At 28.1% G+C, this 20,588-nt stretch overlaps 1 protein-coding gene across 1 annotated transcript in view; it reads left to right on the top strand.

The window, feature by feature from the left end:
* The first annotated feature begins 9,692 nt into the window (after nucleotides 1-9,692).
* Nucleotides 9,693-20,588, top strand: part of LOC122269728 (G protein-coupled receptor dmsr-1) — a 113,233-nt gene continuing 102,337 nt past the window's right edge. Inside the window, exon 1 of the mRNA XM_087168737.1 lies at nucleotides 9,693-9,830. The gene's annotated coding sequence lies outside the window, so the exon portion shown is untranslated. The remainder of the gene's footprint in view (nucleotides 9,831-20,588) is intronic.

Here is a 20,588-nt window from a genome sequence, read left to right as displayed (position 1 = left end):
TAGGAATAAAGATTGAAGATACAATAAGTTACTTTTGAATATAGTTTTTCAACCAGCAAACGGTATAAAGGGCCGAAATTTGAGTGCCCAGCTTAAATTTGAAATGTATTTTATAGTTTGTCTAAAGTAAGAACTCCCCTTGCCCTTTGTTTGGACCCGTGGCGGTAACTACTGTATAACTATTTCAAGTAGGGGTGTGTGGTCATCGTATAGGACAAGTTTTGGTCGGCGAGAGAATGGGAATCGTTTTCATCAGTCTAGTGTTATCCCTAAAACTAAGCGAAGCTACCCTCCCTGAAATGCTCTATTCTTGTTTCCATAACAGCAGACGGCCTCAGACTTTGTTGCGAGGGGATTTCTTACAGTAGACAAACTATATATTATTCTAGAAAATTAAAACAATATTGAAAGTTCAAAAAATAAACTTTTTTAACTCACAATTATTAATACAGTGCCCTGGTTGGTAGGGCACTAGGTCCATGTCCAAGAGTTCGTGGGTTCGATCCCCATCGGCCGAAGATTCCCCGTGTAGTAAAAGGAGGCTGATGCACCTTAAATCCGTCGAGTCGCAAAGTCCTCCATGACAAATCGAAACCTCTGGGGGGTACTGATCCAGGGGTTTCCTTGTCTTCTGGCTTGGTTCAAAATTACAAGGCTACGGAGTTGAACATTAGCAGTCATAAGCCCAAAACATTGGAGCGGCTGTTCAACGACGGATGTAAAAAAAAAATAAAACTTACAAGTATAATTAATTTCCTATTATATTAATCAAACAATATTTTATGCCAATTATTTCATTTATTGTTTACTCTGTCATTATCAAGGCATTTTTAAAACTAATTTATAATATTCATATATATCTTTCATTTTAGTAACTTTGTTAATTTAAAATAGGAGATAATTAAATGTATCAAACAAACCTTCCTTTTAAAAATCTAACTTATTTTTTTAACATATAGCAAGTATGAAACCCTTCTTTTTTTTGGGACATCAAAAAATGCTGTTTATAAATAAATCGTACCTGAACGCTTTCAAAAAATTCGACGAATCGTAAAGAATGAAACCCTTAAAAAAATAAAAGCATTCAATTTCAATTTCGACAAATTTAAAATACATACAAATTCCAGAATGCAAATTGCATAACGCCTACGTATTTTTCGCAGCATTTCCTCCGGAGATTTTTCCCAAATCAAAAACATAAACCGGAGACAAGCTTTTAAGATTGGTTCTTATTTTACGCCTACTTTATATATTTTTCCGTAATATAAAAATCGATGATGCGGAGGCGAGAATTACTCATTTCCTTCATTTAGCAATTTTATTAAAATTCCAAGATTTTCATAGGATTTTGTGTTGAAAATGTTAAAAGTCGATTCGAAACTACTTAAAACGTTGAATTACTGCAGGGAATAGTAGTTATCTCATTTCATTCATGCACTTGTGATATTTAAGATTATTTTTATAAAAACTTTCACTACGGTAGTGGCAACAGTAAATAATGTATAAGCAAACACTCTGACATTTCAGTCAGCTTTCTACTATTTCCACGTGCTTTGAATGCACGTGTAATTTCCCTTTACGGTAGATTTAGAGTAAAGGTTGTCTTGTAATTTATGAATGGATTTTCTAGCTCATGCGCTTAAAAGAGTTTTCATAAATATAATAAAGATACAATGTATTTTCAAATTATTTTTAATGATTAGAATAACACAGTTACTGTAACTATATGATATATTAAACTATAAAACTTAAGGCAGTTATTTAATTTAATTTATTAGTTTTTAAAATGTGTTACTTAGAGAACATCTTTTGAGGTCTTTCTTATATTTATATAATCTTATATTATATATATCTATATTATATTATAACTATATATATATATTAACTATATATATTATATTATATCTATATATATATATATATATATATATTATATCTATCTATCTATATATATATATATCTATATATATATATATATATCTATATATATATATATATATATATATATATATATATATATATATATATATATATATATATATATATATATATATATCTATATATATATATATATATATATATATATATATATATATATATATATATATATATATATATATATATATATATATATATATATATATATATATATATATATATATATATATAATAAATAAAAATAATTCTTGAAAAATTTCTCGTTCATGTAAGTTCATTTGAATTCTCTACTCGCTTTAAAGAATTTCGTTTCATATATGTTTTAGTCTGTCTTTTCTTTATAATTTATTTTCTGTTTTTACGTGATATTTTTACTTAATATGTTCTATTTTATTTGTTGTAATTTTTTTTGAGTGCTCCTCACACTATTGTATTGGCAGGGAGCGAAGCGTTTTAAAAAAATGCTTAAAGGTGCTTATTTTGGATTTAAGTTTTTTAAAAGCCCTTAAAGGTGCTTTTTTCATTGTTTTTTTTTTAAAAAAAGGGCTTAATTTTTTCCCTTTTTCAAAATGAGATTTTTCCTTTATCATGTTGATTTTCGCTTCGAATTAGGCCAAAAGACACAGTTCTATTCAACGTTTTCACAATTAATTCAATCCCAATGTATGAAAACGACATTCGTTCTACTTGATTCAAAATTTCATAATTTTTGACAATTGTCAGAAACAATGCCAAAAGGTTTTTTTTTACCTGACATGATGGTTAAAACAAGATAAAAACGTCAATTGTCAAAAACTTTCCAACCCTACCTAATTATAATATTTTTTTAAAGCGCTTAAAAATAATTTTTCAGTGCTTGAAAAGTTCCGAAAAAGTGCTTATTTTTTGATGAATAGTTTGTCTACGCACCCTGATTGATATATTTTGCTTTGGATATATTGATGCAATATTAGAAAGCACTCCTTTTTGCGGATATAAGCGTGTGAGCTGATGAGATGATTATATCTTACATTTTCCGGATTTTTATAATTTTTTTTCCGGTTTCTTATTATTTTTCTTCTTTCCCCTTTTTTTCATTGTTCTGTAATTTTTCCATGTTTTCTCTACTTTTCGATGTATAAATATATATATATATATCCAAATTCCAGAAAGGGGAATTGTGTCCCTGTTCAAGGTGTGATAAGATGAAACTCTTAACCCACTACACTGATGTGGGTGGATCAATTTTAGCTGTAAAAAACTAGATACAGATACATTATACAGATTTTTGCAGACAAATTAAAAGTGCAGAAAGATTTTCCATTGCTGTTTAAGACGCGAATAAAAAAGACAAATATTAGTTTCAAAAAGCAATATAAATCTAAACGATGTATTTATCTTAGATGTAGTAAATAAAAAAAAAGTTTAACATATAAAACGTCGAAGTGTCTTAGCTATGATAAGTGAAATAAGTCTTAGATTTAATAAGCTAGATAAGTTTAAGATGTTAAATAAAATAGAAAAATTTAAAATATTAAATAAGATAGATAAGTTTAACACTAGATTGCCTAAGGAAGTCATTTTGACTGCTTTTAATTTCAATTAGAAAAACAATGATGTATATAATGACACAATTTCTTAGAATTTTGTGACTTTTTGTACAACATATAAATTTTTTTATTGTTAATATTTACTAATAACTTGTTATATAACTGTAAATAATATAAAAATTGTTAAAAATTATTTTTAAACACATTTATTTGCACATTCACAATCCATTCATTTTGACTACCAGTCTTACCAGTCTTTTAGGCAATATAGGTATATACTAATTTCCTTTCTTTCTTGTGTTAAGAAACGTCTAAAATTAAGCAACAAAGTTGTCGCAGCTATAAATTTATATTTTCGTTTACGAACAAAATCAATTTCCTTAGCGTGCAAAGATTCTTCATTTACTTTCGAGAGCAAATAAACACGTTTCTTTTACGCTAATTCCACATACTTGTGATTTTTAAGCCCAACTCAAAGACTAGGAAATTCCTCTGTAAAGTATTGGTGCAAACTTTTCTCAGGACATTCTGGGGTAAATTGTACCACATTTGGGTTTTACGGACTGGAAAACTACGTACGCCTCTCCTATTTAAATTGATGACAAAAAAGAATTCTAATGGACAGGTATCCTCTTACGCTTTATCGAAGAAAATTAAGCCTATTTTTTGGCTCTGAATTGAATTTAGAACTGAAATTTTATAAGATATACCAAGTTCTATTTTTCTAATACTCGAAACTACACTGGTGTAAGGAATTAGGAGAATTTGCAGACTTGGTCGATTATCTCTAGAACTTCTGAATTAACTTTAATGAAATTTGATACGTACATGCATTGATACAATACAAAACAAATAACCATTCAACAATTGTAATACGCACGCATGATCGTGCGTAACACTCGTTGGTCGGAAGGTATGAAATTGCCACAGGACAGTTCAGGCCAATTGCCACAGGAAATGATAAACTGCCTTATTTCAAGTATGACATCACGCTGCAAGGACCTGTATATCTGTAAGAGGGGACCATACCCCCTATTGACCCATTTTTTTTTTGTTTATTCTGCAACCGCTGTTTCATACCTTCCGACTCAAACGAGTATTACGCGTGATCATGCGTGTATATTACAATTGTTGAATGGTAATCTGTTTCATATTGTATCAATGTAGCACGTATCAAATTTCATTAAAATTGGTTCTGTAGTTTTAGTGATAATCAACCAAATCTCCAAATTCCCTTAACTTCACCGGTGTATTTTCGCGTCTCAATTGTGATTAAGCCATATTCTCGTTCACAATTAGAACGAAAACCATTTATAATTTTTTTTTTAAATGAAACTAATATTAATAATCATTAGTTATATTTTTAAGATTTATGTGTTACGCTTCCTGAAATTTATTCTATTTGCAACCGGTATAGAAGAAGCATGTAACAGATAATGATGGAGTTTATAGGCTAAAAATAAAAATTGTAAAATATAGCCAAGAATACACGGTTTATAAATGAAGGATTTAATAGTTATCGATGGAGTTAAATCCTGAAAGTAAAGAAAGTCTTTTAATTACATTATTTAAAAATATTCTTAGAATTACAGATTATTTCACACAATTTAAAGAATTTGGTTTCTAAGTCTAGAATATACAAGGAGGGATTCGCAAATTTTGTATACTAAGTGCATTTCGTACTTCTTCTTTATAAAATTTAATGGAAATTAAAATTTCAATATCTTATTTATCAATTAAATTCATCTAAAAGTGCATTTTTAAGAAAATTTCATGCACTATTTTTTTAGCATTTTTTAATTATAATCATACATTTAGAGATTTTAAATTAAATTTATTAAAAGTTGCAGTGCAAGTTTTTTTGTGTGAAATTAACTGTTTGGTTAGCCGGCCTCAATTAAATCTAACTTTCTTTTATTTTTATTTACTTATTTTCCTTTTGAACAGAAACAAAGCAAGCATTTAAAATAAATGAAAAAATATATAAATGAAAAAAATAAATAAATCAATTTAAAAAAAAGGATTTCCGCAGCCTGATCTGCAGCCTAAGTTCCGGTTAGTGGTCTGCGAGAAACTAAAAACATCATCAACTCGAAGGTGTAACTCATAACCACTTCCAAAAATACCTCAATTTTTTTTTAAAGAAAAAAATTGTTTGAAAAATTAAATTTAAGTTTAAAATTCATTTAGCACCTTTGGGATTGCAGTTGGAGCAACATGTCACTATATGGAAATTTCTCCAACATTTCTTGTTTATCTATTTATAAACTCAAATTGGAAAAAAAATAAAATAAAAAAATAGACTTGATCTAAATTAAGTAGTCAGATAAAAAACTATCATTAACAAAACACTATCATTAACAAAACAAGAGTTTTATGAAGACGTATGAAAATATTTAAAAAATATGTACTGTCGATTAATTTTTTGGGGGAGGAGGAGGGATTGACAACCCCCGTGACCCTTAATCATGGATATGTGTTTTTTTTAGTTCTAAATAAAGAATCAATTTCAAAATCTTTTCTGCGAGTTTTCTGTTTCTTCGAGGAAAAGAGAATATATTTCTGTTCGAGTTATCAATCGAAGTGAAGATATGTACTTTTTTTAATAAGAAATATCCAAATTTGGAAAATTATGAACCATTATTTTTAATTTAACTAATTTCCAGAAAACCTTTTTAAAAAAAATATCATTTATCTGTATAAATAATTAAAGATACAAAGAAGAAATATATGGGATCTTTCTTGTTTAAAACAGCATACAGAACTTGTGCTACCATCTAGTGCTAACAAGTGTCTTAACTTTCAATTAATTTAAATTTGATAATTAAACCGTATATGCTTTTTTTTAATTAAAAGCTATCTTAATCGCACAACCAAATTTTTAAAAAATAATCAAAATAATTCGCTACTTTTGAAATTATTGCATTGCATTAAGCGGATTAAATGAATTTTAGATAATTTGCTCCCTTTTTGATAACTCTATAATAGTTACAATCGCACAAAATTATTTCAAAATAAGAACAGTAAATAAATAATATTGATTAAAAGATTGTTCTTTTAAACAATAACAATCTAAACAAAAAACAATGCATTTAGATAGCGCTTAATTTTAATTACGTTGCACTTTTTTTTAGCTTTTCATTGCACAAAAAGATTATTCAAAAATGAGAATAATATAAATAAATAAGATTGTTTGAAAGAACAATCTGTACAAAAAAAAAATGTATTTATGTAGCTCGTAATTTTTGTTAAGTTGCACTTTTAAAATCTTTCATTGCACAAAAAAATTATTACAAAATAAGATCATTATAAATAAAAAGTATTGTTTGTAAGAGCAACCATTTAATCAATAACAAAAAAACAATGCATTAATGTAGCGCGTAATTTTAATTACGTTGAGTTTCTTTTTATTAGTGTATCTATTAAAGTAAGGCTCCTATACTATCAGAGCTGACCTATCAAGCAATATTGGAGCAAACAAGTTCGCAAGTTAATGTTATGTTAGTATTGTGCTTATGTTAACTCTTTGCTCCAAAAATAGATGATAAGTCGGCCTGTCTAAATCAGGGGCTCTATATTAAAGTATCCTTGTTGTGTTATGTTTTATAGCATTAATTTTTAAATTCCTATTTTCACAAAAATCATTGTTTGAAAAGACTACATTATGCATAAATGCACACAGAAATTATTCTATTTAAATACTGGTTTTGATTTGATTCACACATTTAAGTTAGCGTTCAATCTCATAACTTTGCAATTTTGAACTCAACTCAGAATATAAGGAAGCTTTAAAAAATATGAAGACAAACTCGACTTCGTGGAAGAGTTGAGTGGTACATGTCTGAGTGTTGAGTGGTACACGTCAAAGAATTCTTTCCATGCATGTAGTCCAGTATCAACGAAACTTTAACCTATAAATCGTATGTAACTTTTTCAATTTTTGACGAATTTCATATTTTTTCAGATTTTATTGAACAAAAAGAATATAATAAAAGTAATCTAAAACTATGCAGTTATATTAAGGTTTATTACTTATCAATTGAAATTATTTTTTCTTTCTTTGCGTCATTTACGATATTTCTTACTACATTTTGTAATTTTGCCCATGATTTCGAAGACAAAACAAATTTTTTAAAATTGATATTGTTAAAACACGAACTAGAATTGATTAAAAACACAACTGAAAATATTAAAGCACGAACTACAATATAATTAAAACACAACTCTGTTTGAAAAAACTACCAATACTAACGGTAAAAACTTAACAACTTTTTAATAATCTTAAACATAACAGTTCTACCAAAAAATAAAAATCATACTCAAGAACAAATCAAAATTGAAAAACATCGGTAGCGTAACTGGATCACTTAAAAAATACAAAAATAACGAAGGCGCAACTAGATCACCCATTGTTTTGTAATTTATTATCGTTTTCAAATTCCAGAAAAATAGATGATCTAGTTCATCGCTTTTAACGTGTATCATCATCAGCAAGACACAAATTAGCCTTCCGAGATAAATTTAAGAAAAAACGTTTTTTCTTTGACGTTACACGGAGAAGAAACCCCGAAAAGATTTTGATACGCCTTTGTTGACTGAGGGTTCTTTTTGACAATAATTTGATTAGAAAACAGGATTTGAAATACTCTCATAACCTTAAAATTAGTCAATAAAATGTATAATAATCATTATTTTCTACAAAGTAATTTTATTCAAGGAAAGAAACCCTCTTTTTTTATAAACTATTATGAATTACATATTCTATTATTATTGGAAAATTTTGCTATACTAATTGATATTTTTAGTATGAATTTTTTTTAAAACGTGAATTTATTTCTATGAATTTTTTTAATCATAATAATTATTCATTATATTCCGGCAGTGATTGGCGTGTAGTAAGAATTAGGATTGGAGTTGTGGTGTAACTATTACTACGATTATTAAACATAATTTCACTAGTATATAAAACATGCTAACTTGATTCGATCTTGAGGTTGAAGTTGAAGGTTGGCATTGTCTAATGGTCTTTTCCCTACATAGAATTAGCTTTAGGACTGAAATATTGAACTGACTGAATAATAGGATAGACTGAATATCAGGATCGTGATAAAACTAACTAATCGACTGAAATATTAGGATTGATATTTTGAATAAGAACAAACATTTTTTACTTTTGCATGAGTTTTCATGCTTTGCTCTGAATTAAAACTAGGTAATAAAATACACATTGATAAAAAATATGATCCATATGACCTATAGAATAGAATTGCTATTTTTTTTAAAAAATGGTAGTAATCAGTACTATTATTCGATTTATAATAGTATTATTCGAATAATATTATTTGATTTATAATATTATTCGATTTATTTTTAGTTCATCTTGAATAGAATTGACAAATTTTAAAGTTTTCGTAATAAATAAATACCTTTTATCTTTTTTTTATTATTAAAGTGGCTGTATATCATACAAAGAAGTTTTTAAAATCAGTCAAAAGTTGTAAGTGTTAAAGAATCAAAAATTATAAATGATATAAAAATAACACGCTGAAAATCCTGGTTGTAAATATGAGAAGTTTTTAAAATCAATCAAAAGTTGTAAATATTAAATAATCAAAAATTATAAATGCTATAAAAATAACACGCTGAAAATCCTGGTCGTAAATATGAGGAGAAATTTCATAGTTGGTTTGATATTGAATTAGAAATTTAACCCACACACTTATTAAAACCCTAGTTGTGCTTCTAGAATTTAAAACTATCAGTAGAGAAATAACATTTCGTGTTTGGTTTATTTAAATTTATCTTGAATTGTAAATCAAATTTTAATCTATGTGTACATTAATATTTCGCCTCCATTTCTCAATTACTTTTAAAAATAAGTACATATTTTTTGCATCTCAAATGTCGAGTACTACTACAGTATGATTTATTACTTGAAATATTTTCGTGAAATGCACAATCATCACAGCGCTTGGATTGAAGCGCAGCTCTTAGCGATTGGAGAAAGAAGCGATGGCAATGCCACCTGTCGGTGCGTAATGTAGGATTAGGATGAATGGAAAATGAAACACGGAAGAGTGAAGGAGTTTGAAAGAGATGGAACTATCAACAGGGTTCCATTTCTCTTTATTCCATCAGTCCAGATGGTCGCACTTTAATTTGCTCCAAAACATATTGGAACACTCCAAGTGAAATTTTGAGATTCAAAATGCTTATGTTTTTTTTAAATTAAAACTTAATTATATTAATTAAAGAGATTATTTAAAAATTAGTTTTTACATTTTGATATAATATTAAATGTTTTATTCCAATTACTTCAAATCTCCATTTATTTAATGAGATGATTGAAGATGATCATTCAAAGTAAGTAATTTAAAGGACAAAGTAATTTTTTATTTAAATAATAATATGTGCAATTTTGGTATAATTTCGAGCAATATACATAGAATTTTCAAATAGTGTGCTTCAGATTGAGCAGTAATAATAGCATATTATTAATATAAATTTTGTAATATTGGTGTTAAAAATAATGAAATTAAAGTACTAAAATGGTATAATCATAACTACTGGGGGTTTAAAGCGAACATTAAATTAAAAAGATAAAAAGGATAAAATTTATTATCCTACTTGCTCATTTTCTACAACAGAAATAAGACAACAAGAAGGAAATATTCAATAAACCATGGAAATAGTAAGCATAGAAATATGCAATATGGTATATATATGGTAATTTAATTTGGTTAAATGTTCATAACTGTCTAACTGAAAGGTATTTATCTTTAGTAAGTTTTTTTTAAATATTGTACAAATGACAGTGTAAAAATTGCAATAATAGCAAGGTACATTTTTTTGTATAAAAAATGTGATATGTAATTATGAATGTTTTAAAAGTTTGAAAATATATGCTTTAATGTCTAAATTTAGTACGCTCTTAACCCTTTAACGCAGAATTTTTATTAAAAATATTTTTCATACTTTTTTCATTATTGTAAATTCCTTTTGGTCAAAATCAGTGAAAAATATTATATTTAGCATTTTAATAAAATTATTATGGTTATAAAGTAAAGCATGAAACACGTCGGCATCTTTTTCTGCTATAAGGGTAAAATTTTTCAAACACGGGTCACTTCCAAACAATACTATTTCGAACTTACACTTATTTGCAGTTATTTAGATCGAAGAGAAAAAAATTCATCACAATTGAAATTACTTCAATTTACAAAATAAGTTATCGATATACTTATGAATAGGAATGAAAGAAAAGAATTTCTAACTACTTTTTTTCGGATTTTATATTTTAGTATAGATATAAATTAAATTATCTAACAGATTTTTTCAGTAACTGTTATACTGTTTTTTATAAGTAAAAAATAGCAAAATATATTTTACTTGTAATTAAAGAATCAGAAAAGCATATGTGTAATAGGAACACCGGTGTCCCATCGGCGTTAAAGAGTTAAAACGTTATTAATTCGTTTTTATTTGAAATGTTGGTTTTATCTTCATGGAAGGTATTCTCTATGTTTATATATTTTCAAATATCAGAGAAAAAATATAAACAAATATAAAATAAATCAGTAATACTAATATGTCGCAGATTTAAAAAAAAAATTATTTTTTCTCTGAAATATTGTAACATGCTCAGAATTAGAAGAGAAACAAAAATTTTAAATCTAAAAACAATTAAACTCTCGACGGATGTTCATGATTTGATTTTTACCTCGCAACTTTTGTACTTTAATATTCTTTCCGATCAAGAAGTCAACAAACATACATTGCAATAAGAGTCTACGTTTATATGTTTTCTTTATATTGCAGTATCAGGATTATTAAATGTAGTGAAAGTTCTAGGACGTTTTTATTTTTACTTTAAAATTTGATGAAATTTTTACTGAAAAAAAGTATTTCGAAATTATTTTTCATAACGTTGTATAAGAAGTCAAATATGAACTACACCACAAATCTAGTATGAAACATTATTGGTTATATAATTCATGTTTAGACAATATATTTTACTCATTTTTCCTTTTTAAAATGTGTTCTATTATTTTGCAAAAAATAATTTTTTAAAATAACCCGTCAATCAAAATATTTGACTGTAAAACTATATTTCTTCATTTCTTTGATTTCATTTCTTTACGGTCATGCCCATAAGGAAGTGCCATTTCGAATTATTTTGAAAGTGCCATTGTTTGCACAACAAAGTCAGTTTTTTATGTTATTTGATGGAAAAATGTTGTTAAAGGAACCTTTGGAGGATTTGAGGAGCAATTTAGTTTAAGAGCCGGGTGTTTCTGTCAAGCCGATGTATAAATTGATCAACTTGGAGGTTTAATGTGAAACTATACAATCAATTTCCAATGACTTCATTTTGTTTCCAACATCTACTTTTTTCGAATTTTTATCCCATATTTTAGAAATTTTAAATTAGTCATTAATTTTGAAATATAAGAATTTTTTTTTGTCAAAATCTAGATTTTAAATGTAAATAAAAGTTCAAAATATAAAATTAAGAGAAAAAAGAAATGTATACTTTAAAAACAAGAGTGTTGAGGAGACGAAAATATTTTTAAAATTGGTGTAATAAATCTTGAGAAAAATAAAATTTTAAACTGACCAGAAATCTCATGGTCAAAAGCGAACATTCTAAAGCATTAATCTTTTTAGGTAAATAGAATGTTTTAGAAGTAATGATTACAATCTAATATCGAAGGAAGAAATGAAAGAGTTTTTTTATCTAACTCATCTATTTTATGATTATTTGGGAAAACTTTTCCTGAACAGTGGATTATTTGAGAACATTTTCCCTGAACATTGGATTATTCGGGAACAAATTTCCTGAACAATGGATTATTTGATAAAAAATTTTATGTTGTTGTTTCTAATGCCAGTTGCCAATGGCAGCAGGCCTGCTTAGCGAAACCAAGCGAATTTAAGGCAGAGGGTGCGTCTCTTGCTTTTAAGTGGCTCCATCTATGACGAAGAATACGACTTCAATCACTCACACTTCATAGCCCGTTAATAGGGCCGATCCTTTCACACATCCATTCAATTATCCACAAATTTTGACATGAACCAGTGAACTGTTAATCTCCAATTCAGACGTCCTTGATATATAATTTCAGGGAACATAGAAGACTTTGTAACCAGGCAGATTTAACGTTGGCCAGTAATAATTTACTACACGGGGAGTCTTCGGCTTTCGGGGATCGAACTCACGACCTTTTTGACATGGGTTCAACGCCTTACAAACCAGGCTATCCCAACCAAAAAAAAAAATTCTTTTACACCTGAAATTTTGTAAATTTATTACATGGCGGAAATTTTTAAGTAGGGAATAATTTGAGGAAGTTGCTCTTGAACTGTAGATTATTTCAGAAAATTTCTAAAAGAGGAATAAGTGGAATAAATCTGGCCTTGAACAATGAATAATTTGAGGAAAAGTCTTTTCATTTATTAGATCTTTATCTTCCAGCATTTTCTTTAATAATGCAGAAATATCCTCTTTAATACATCTGATGAGATTCAACTATCTTGTACTTAAAATAACACATTTATTTCGCTAATAATCCCTATGTAAGAATTTTCCATTTTCATTAAAATATAATACACAAAACAGTTTTAAGTGCGTCTTTTTCTCGAAAACAAAGAAAAAATAAAGGCATGACAATTTTGATATTACTTTTCATCGAATTCAATTTGACTAAATGTTTAATTGTTTTTAATCGAGGAAATATTTTTTAATTTATTATCGAAAAATTTCCTTTGTAATCTTGAATAATATTAAAGCACCGCCATTTATACGGATTAAATTTCAGATTATTTTCGAACATTTGTTTATGTTTGTCTTCAAATATCCGATTATATATTGGATATTCAAGTACTAACAAATTTTAAGAAACGTTATTACCCTTACTTATTTTAAAGTTGAAATTTTCTGCAATGAACGGACGCATACGGAAAGCAAACAAAAGCGCGTTAAAACTAATCATTGTGTCATATTGTCTATTTCCATGTTTTTGATTTGCAAACAAAACTAAAGGTATTTGTTAAACATAAAGTGTTAAATATTTGTTCAACATATTGTGTCTTTGGTATGCAATATTTATCATGAGTAAGTTGTAGGAGGGAAAACATTAGCATGATAGTATCTAAAATTTATCTAGGAGGCTGCACCCCCTACTCGCTCAGTCGACCAAACCCAGTAATTGGTTCTTATTCATAAATTCTTAAACGTAAATATCCCCTCTCCCAAATACTGAATATTTTTGCTTCAAAATATACAACTATTCTAACTTTATGTAGGAAAATTTTTTTTCTGTGTTAATCGTAATGAAATAAATGATTGCCCAGATTTGAAAAATAATCATTTGTACTTGAAGAAAAAAACCTAAGGAAAACAGATTTTGGGACTCAATAAAGAAGAATAAACGCGAAGTAATTTTACTCATGGTAAAAATTTAAAACAATTCTAATAGACAACGGTTTTTTAATGCTATTTGTTCCGTTTTTTTAGTATTAAAAATTTCACTATGAATACTAAGATTTATACCTGGCATCATGTGATCTCTCAATCTCTCTCTTACATTTTTGATTAACATATACGCGAGTGAGAGCTTATAAACCAAAGAAATAAAAATGTCGAGAGGGACAGGTATTTTTTGAACAACAATGGATAAACATTCAATATTTAAAACAAAGCAGCTGACATAAGATGTGAGAAAAAACTTAAATTTGCAATAATTTATGAACAAATAAGAATTTCGAAAAACGCAGCAATCTCGTAATAAATATAATACAAAACGGCCCTATGAACAAGTCAAATTTCAACTTTTCAGTTGTGTGTCAGTGGACAAAAGAGCAGCCAACATGGTTTTCTTTTACTAAAATTTTAACAGTTAATAACTCTTGTACTAATTGTCAAATCTGAAATTTCTTTATTCTGTCATACTCTATTTGCATTTTTCTATACACCTTCCTAATTTAAATTTTCTAAATTTCATAGATTTTAAGCTGCAAAGCAAAATGAAACGTTAAGCAAAAAAAGGGGAAAAAATCTTAAAAAAGTTGCTCTTAAAATAGCAATAACTTTTGAACAAATCAGAATTTAAGAAAAAAAAACATTCTGAGTTTAGTTCATAAATAAATAGGGTTCTTTCAGCATGACAAGTTTCAACTCTGCAGCTGCAATTGTGCAACTTGTATAGCGGCTCGTATAGTTTATTTTCCCAACAATATTAACATTTAAAATTCTTAAACAAATTATTCATTGTTAAACTTTTTCATTCTTCAGTGATACATATACACTTTTCAGCACACCTTAGTAATTTCAAGTTTAAGTGATAACAGTTTAGTAATTTCAATCATATGCTTTTTGCGCAGTGAAACAAAATGTAACGTTTAGTCAAACGCATGAAACAACGGTGATGTCAGCATTACGCTTTTTTAATCTAAAAAAGATATCGAAAAATGCTATGCTCTTTTACTTGATGCTTTCAAAATTTTTTTAAATAAAAGAGAAATGTCGATATTTGTTCAACGATTTTAACCGTTATTTATATAACTTTTTTCAATATCTTAGAATATATACGTTAGCTGCCCAAGTACTGTCAAAATGCCTGACAGGTTTGGTCTATGTACGACCATATTGCTCCAACAGGAATAGTTTTCTATACTACATCTGATGAGCCAACGAAGGGTCGTGAAGCAATCCAGGAGGAATTCCGATTGGAAAGCTGTTCCGGATATTAGGAATTGATGAGAAGCAGGAGTGATAGACCCAATTTTGTTTATTAAACGGGTGTAATATTTTAACTTAAGGCTCATTCCCTGTTGGAAAAAAACAATATTGATCCAATCAATGCAAAAGGGAAAGAAATACAGACATTGTTTGAAACTTTCGAGAGGGATTTCTCATTTAAGGGTGTTTTTCCCATTTTTTTTTATCCAAGCAAAATTAAAAAATAAAGTGTGACTGGCACTCGAAAAACTTAATATAATGTATAAAACATTAAATTAACATAATAATTTTACTATATTGCCACAAAGAGTTGTGGTAATATAGTAAAATTATTACAATTGTTTTCAAAACGGATAAATATTTTGAACATTAAAGAAAACAAATTAAACTTCTTTAAAATAATAATTTGGTGAAAAATTTCCAATTAGATGAAAATCATCAAAGTAAATTAATACTTCTCCATATTTGCTTATTGTTATGACACAAACAAAGCAGTGTTGAAGTAACTTTTGAAATAGTAAAAATTTAGATTTTGAGGGTTTATCTATTTTAGAAAATTGTTGCTACTTATAAAAATACATTTACTAATATTGTGAAAGAATTTGGGATAATTATTCATAGTCCTTTACTTAACTGTTGAAGTAACTTATAGACTGAACTAACTTATTTGGAATTTAAGTTTAATAACTTATAAACTCTTGAAGTAACTTATACAATATTGGAAAATTAGATTTTAAAAGTTTATCAGCCTTAGAAGATTGTTGCTACTTGTACATTTATAAATTGTTACATTCACTTATATTGTGAAAGAATTTGAGATATTTATTCACAGATTGAGATGTTTATTAACATTCATTTAACTGTTGAAGTAACTTATAAACTGAACTAACTTATTTGGAATTTGAGTTTAGTAACTTATAAACTGAAGTAATTAATAAACCGCTAAAGTAACTTATAAAGTAACTTGCAAAATATTGTTGTTGTTGCTGCTGTAGTTCATTTTCGTCGCACTAGAGCTGCACAATAGGCTGTTGGCGACGGTCTGGGAAACATCCCTAAGGATGATCCGAAGATATGCCATCATAATTCTGATCCTCTGCAAAGGGGAGGGCACCCCCACTTCGGTAGCCAAACAACCTGCGCTCGAAGTGGAGCACGTTACGGTAGAACAGTTTAAAGAGAACCAATACCGCACACCCTCGGTCCTATTCAGAATGATCCAAGTAGTCACGCACCCGCATACTGACCGCAGCCAGTGATGTATGACTTCGGTGATCTGCTGGGAACCGTGTCTTAACGATAAGTCTACTACGGGACTGTAAAATATTGAAAAATTACATTTTAAAAGTTTGTCCGTTTTTGAAAATTGTTGCCATTTATAAAAATACAGTTATTAATATTGTGAAAGAAATCTGAGATGTTTATTCATATGTATTCCCTTATATAAAACCCTGCGTCTTCGTATAAACAGATTACCTTTTTTTGTTTAAGTATTATAAGAAGTATATAGAAGACGTTGTCTAGAGATAGATGAGCAAGATTGGTCCCAACTGACGAGAAAAAATTGCTACAAGCGCACAAGAATAAAAATAACATATTTGCTAAAAGGTTTATTTAATATAACGATAAGACCTTCGAAAAACAACATAATAAAACTAACAATATATGCGATTGGGTGGGCAAGTAAGCTTTAACGAATTAGTGAGAGAGGTCGTTACTAATACTAAACGGCATCGACTATAAACTAACCACCTTCTAATCTAATACGTCATTATTAAAATCTTAGTTTATAGCTTATTTTTGATTTTCAAAACTGTAAAAACAAACTAGACAATGAATGTAAAGTCATCGTTATCTTCCATACCTTCAGTGCACAAATACTTTAATGTATTCCGCTACTTTTCTCTTATCTTTTTCTCTGATTTTTAGCTGTGCATATGTTTATTGGGAGTATAAATAAGTTTAAAAGAATTCGTGAAAGAGGATATTCCTTTAATATCAGATCGCATCAGACCACAAACTAACCAACTTCACGTCAAAGTGATATCATTCTAAACTTTAGTTTACAGCCAATTTTAGATTTAAAAGAAATTAAAAAAGAAACTAGGCAATTTAAAATGATTGTTTCTTTTATATACTTTCAGTGCACCACTACTTTTACATAAACTAATGCTTTCATTCTCTGTTGAGAACAGTGAAATGTGAACCTCATTAGTTTTTTAAATTTGAATTTGAATTTAATAGTTTGAAAAATTTGAATTTGAATTTAATAGCTATAATTATGCAGTCAAACCGTAAAATGAAAAAAAAAATCTGTCTCGAAGGGATATATCAAAATATACTCGATACCTGAATTTTGCACAACTCGGACTATAAATTGGTAACGGAGGAACAGAACGAACAAAAGCAGGAAGCAGAAGATAGCTAATAATTTACAGTCGCAGTGGCTCAGGGGATAGAGCGTTCACTTCCAAAAATGTGCCATAGATTCGAATCCTATAGGTAGTTGGTTGATACGAATTCTGTTCTCGGCTCACACTGACAACGTTTCTGACGTAAAATATCACGAGTTAGTATTCCCTTGCTGTCGAGTTGGCCATGAGAGTTTTTCCTCTTTTTCTAACGCAAATACTGGGTGACTTCTATCAAAAAGTCTCCAAGAATAAACGAGTTTGTTCCAATGCTTGATCCGGGAGTTCCCTTGTCTTCTGGGTTAGGTTCAAAAGTAGAAGGCTACGTAGTTGAGTACTGATATTAGTAAATTGAGAATTGGGCCAGCTGTTACACACAGGTTATAAAAAACAGCTTTAGCTGAAAATTGTTTAAAATAACAACGCGAAAGAACAACGCATTTGATTGCTTTTTAGCTTAATTGTACCACTTCTATATTTCGTGTAAAATTGACTTATGTTGGTCAGAATAAGTCTCCCAAAATCATGCGATTTATTGCTATATTTTTTTTTCTTTAATGAAATTTGCAAACATTTTTCGTTACTATTTTCTTGAAGCATGAGGTTTATACTGTTTGTACCAACAAGTACACGATCGCCTACGCTTTGATAACGAAATTGAGCACCATATTGGTCAACTTCTATTAAATTTATGCTAAACACTTATTGAAAATTATCACAAAAAGAGAGCGTATATAACATCAAAGCATCTCCAATACACGAACCTATATATTGTTTATTTTAAAATCCAATGAAGTTTTTTTTTTTTTATATTTGAACCTAAATTATTTTTCTGACCAGAATTAATTTTGGACATTCTCTTATTTTTCACTTAAATCTAAATATATTATTTCACCTTTAAAATTATATTTTATTTTAGAATACATTTTTATCACATATTACTCTTAACATATTAAAGTCTTCAAATAACTTTTGATTGCGCGTATAAGCAGCAGAAGTTTTATGATTTTTTAATTAAATTTCCTTTTCATCAAATTCCTTGTGCTCCAGTAATCCAATCATTTGTTATGTGAATGAAGCAGATTTCGATATTGGCTGATTTCCTTTTTCTTTCGAGAATATGAAGTTTCTTCAAATCGGCTTAACTTTTGAGCATAGGGAGTTGGATTAAGATAAATATTTGAAAATTATTTTCAGAATAGAGGGAATGAATTTTAAGACTGTAGCCTTGCTGAGTTTTTTTTAATGCGGAAAATCAATTATTTTTATCAAATCATGAGTTTATTAATGACAGATATATTTACAGCTAGAAGAGGAGTGTATCAAAAGATAAATTAATGTTTGAGAGCTTCGGTCTTGATTCTTTTTTGTAACTTTAAAATAAATTTAATTATGAAATTCTCGTGGCACGCTGATCTAGTTTTACTCCCAAATCTGCCGGATACTTGAGCAAGTAGTTGTTAGAACGCTGACAATATATTGAAGTATTGAAGTTTGAGTCTATATTTTGGAATGAATACTTGATGTCAGAAATTTACTAAAAATTTAATTACATTTTAACTACCTATTTTTACTAAAAAAATAATTAAATTCATGCGGATATTATGCCGGTGTGCAAACCAGTAGCTAAACAATACTACAACAACAAAAACAACTCATAGAAATACATATTTAAATCGTAATTTTAATTGGTGATTCATACATATTTATAATTTTTATACTTTAGTTATAAGGTTCACCTATTAATAAGTTATACGATTATTAGACTCACCTATAAATAAGTTATAAGATTATTAGGCTCACCTATTAATAAGTTATGAGATTATTAGGCTCACCTATTAATAAGTTATAAGATTATTAGGCTCACTTAATTTAGTTAGGTTATTAGGTTCACCTATTTCAGAGAAATACATATTTAAATCATAATTTTAATTGGTGATTTATGCATATTTATAAATTTTGTAATTTAGTTATAAGGTTTATCTATTAATACGTTATAAGATTATTAGGCTCACCTATTTTAGTAATAAGGTTATTAGGTTTACATATTTTAGATAAATATTAAAAATTCAATAAATTCAGGATTACCTCGATTATACGACACCAGTTTATATACTAGATAACCGATTATCCGATTTGCCTGAAATTCAAACGTGTCAGATAATCGACGGATATTTTTAAGTCTGTTTTTTTATTTATTTTATAACTGTTGTAGCAACAATAGTATAGTATTTGGATGACATGATATGTAGTAAAGGTGAAAGTTGGTGACCGAATGCACTTAAACACGCTGCATAAGGGACGACGGATAACCAAAGTGCTGTATGATTGAACATCAGATTATCGATGTTCTACTGTAAATAATCGATCAAAAATTAAACTAATTGTCTTGAATGAAATTCCTGTATCTTTTTATTCCTTCAAATAAACTACCCATTTTCGTAGACGATTGGCACTATTTCCTAAAAAACCCATATATCAAATTTTAAAAAGTTTATACAAAATTTGCCTCATTTTTTTAATAAAATTTTTTTAATACAGAGACGTCAAAAAAGAGTTTTTTTCCCAACAAAGAATAGAAGAAGTGATACTAATTAAATATAATCAAGATTATACTTCAAATAACTAGTTTGATGAATAGCATTTATTTTTGGATTAAGGAGTTAATTCAAGCGAACATTTATATATGTGATATTTAAGTGACATTAATCCCTAGAAATTTTATTAGCTGTCATGATTTTTTTTTCTCATCAGCTAAACTGTCTTTCTGATAATGAAAAGCCTTTCAAGCATGGCATGTTTACCTTCTATAAATAGATTGGATGAATATAGAATGAAATGAGTTATTGTACGTAAACATGAGCTTTTTACGAATTTATATCGACTCAATTGTTTATTTACTCCAGTTCTCTTTTTGTTCGTAATGTATTCTTGATATTTCTAATGTTCTTAATATATTTTTCTCTGATA

Source organism: Parasteatoda tepidariorum, chromosome 1 (assembly GCF_982258835.1).
Source record: "Parasteatoda tepidariorum strain Cologne lab strain chromosome 1, Ptep-v5.0, whole genome shotgun sequence".
Lineage (NCBI taxonomy): Eukaryota > Metazoa > Arthropoda > Arachnida > Araneae > Theridiidae > Parasteatoda > Parasteatoda tepidariorum.
Note: the sequence above shows the minus strand (reverse complement) of the source record. Positions and strands in the feature narration are given on the sequence as shown.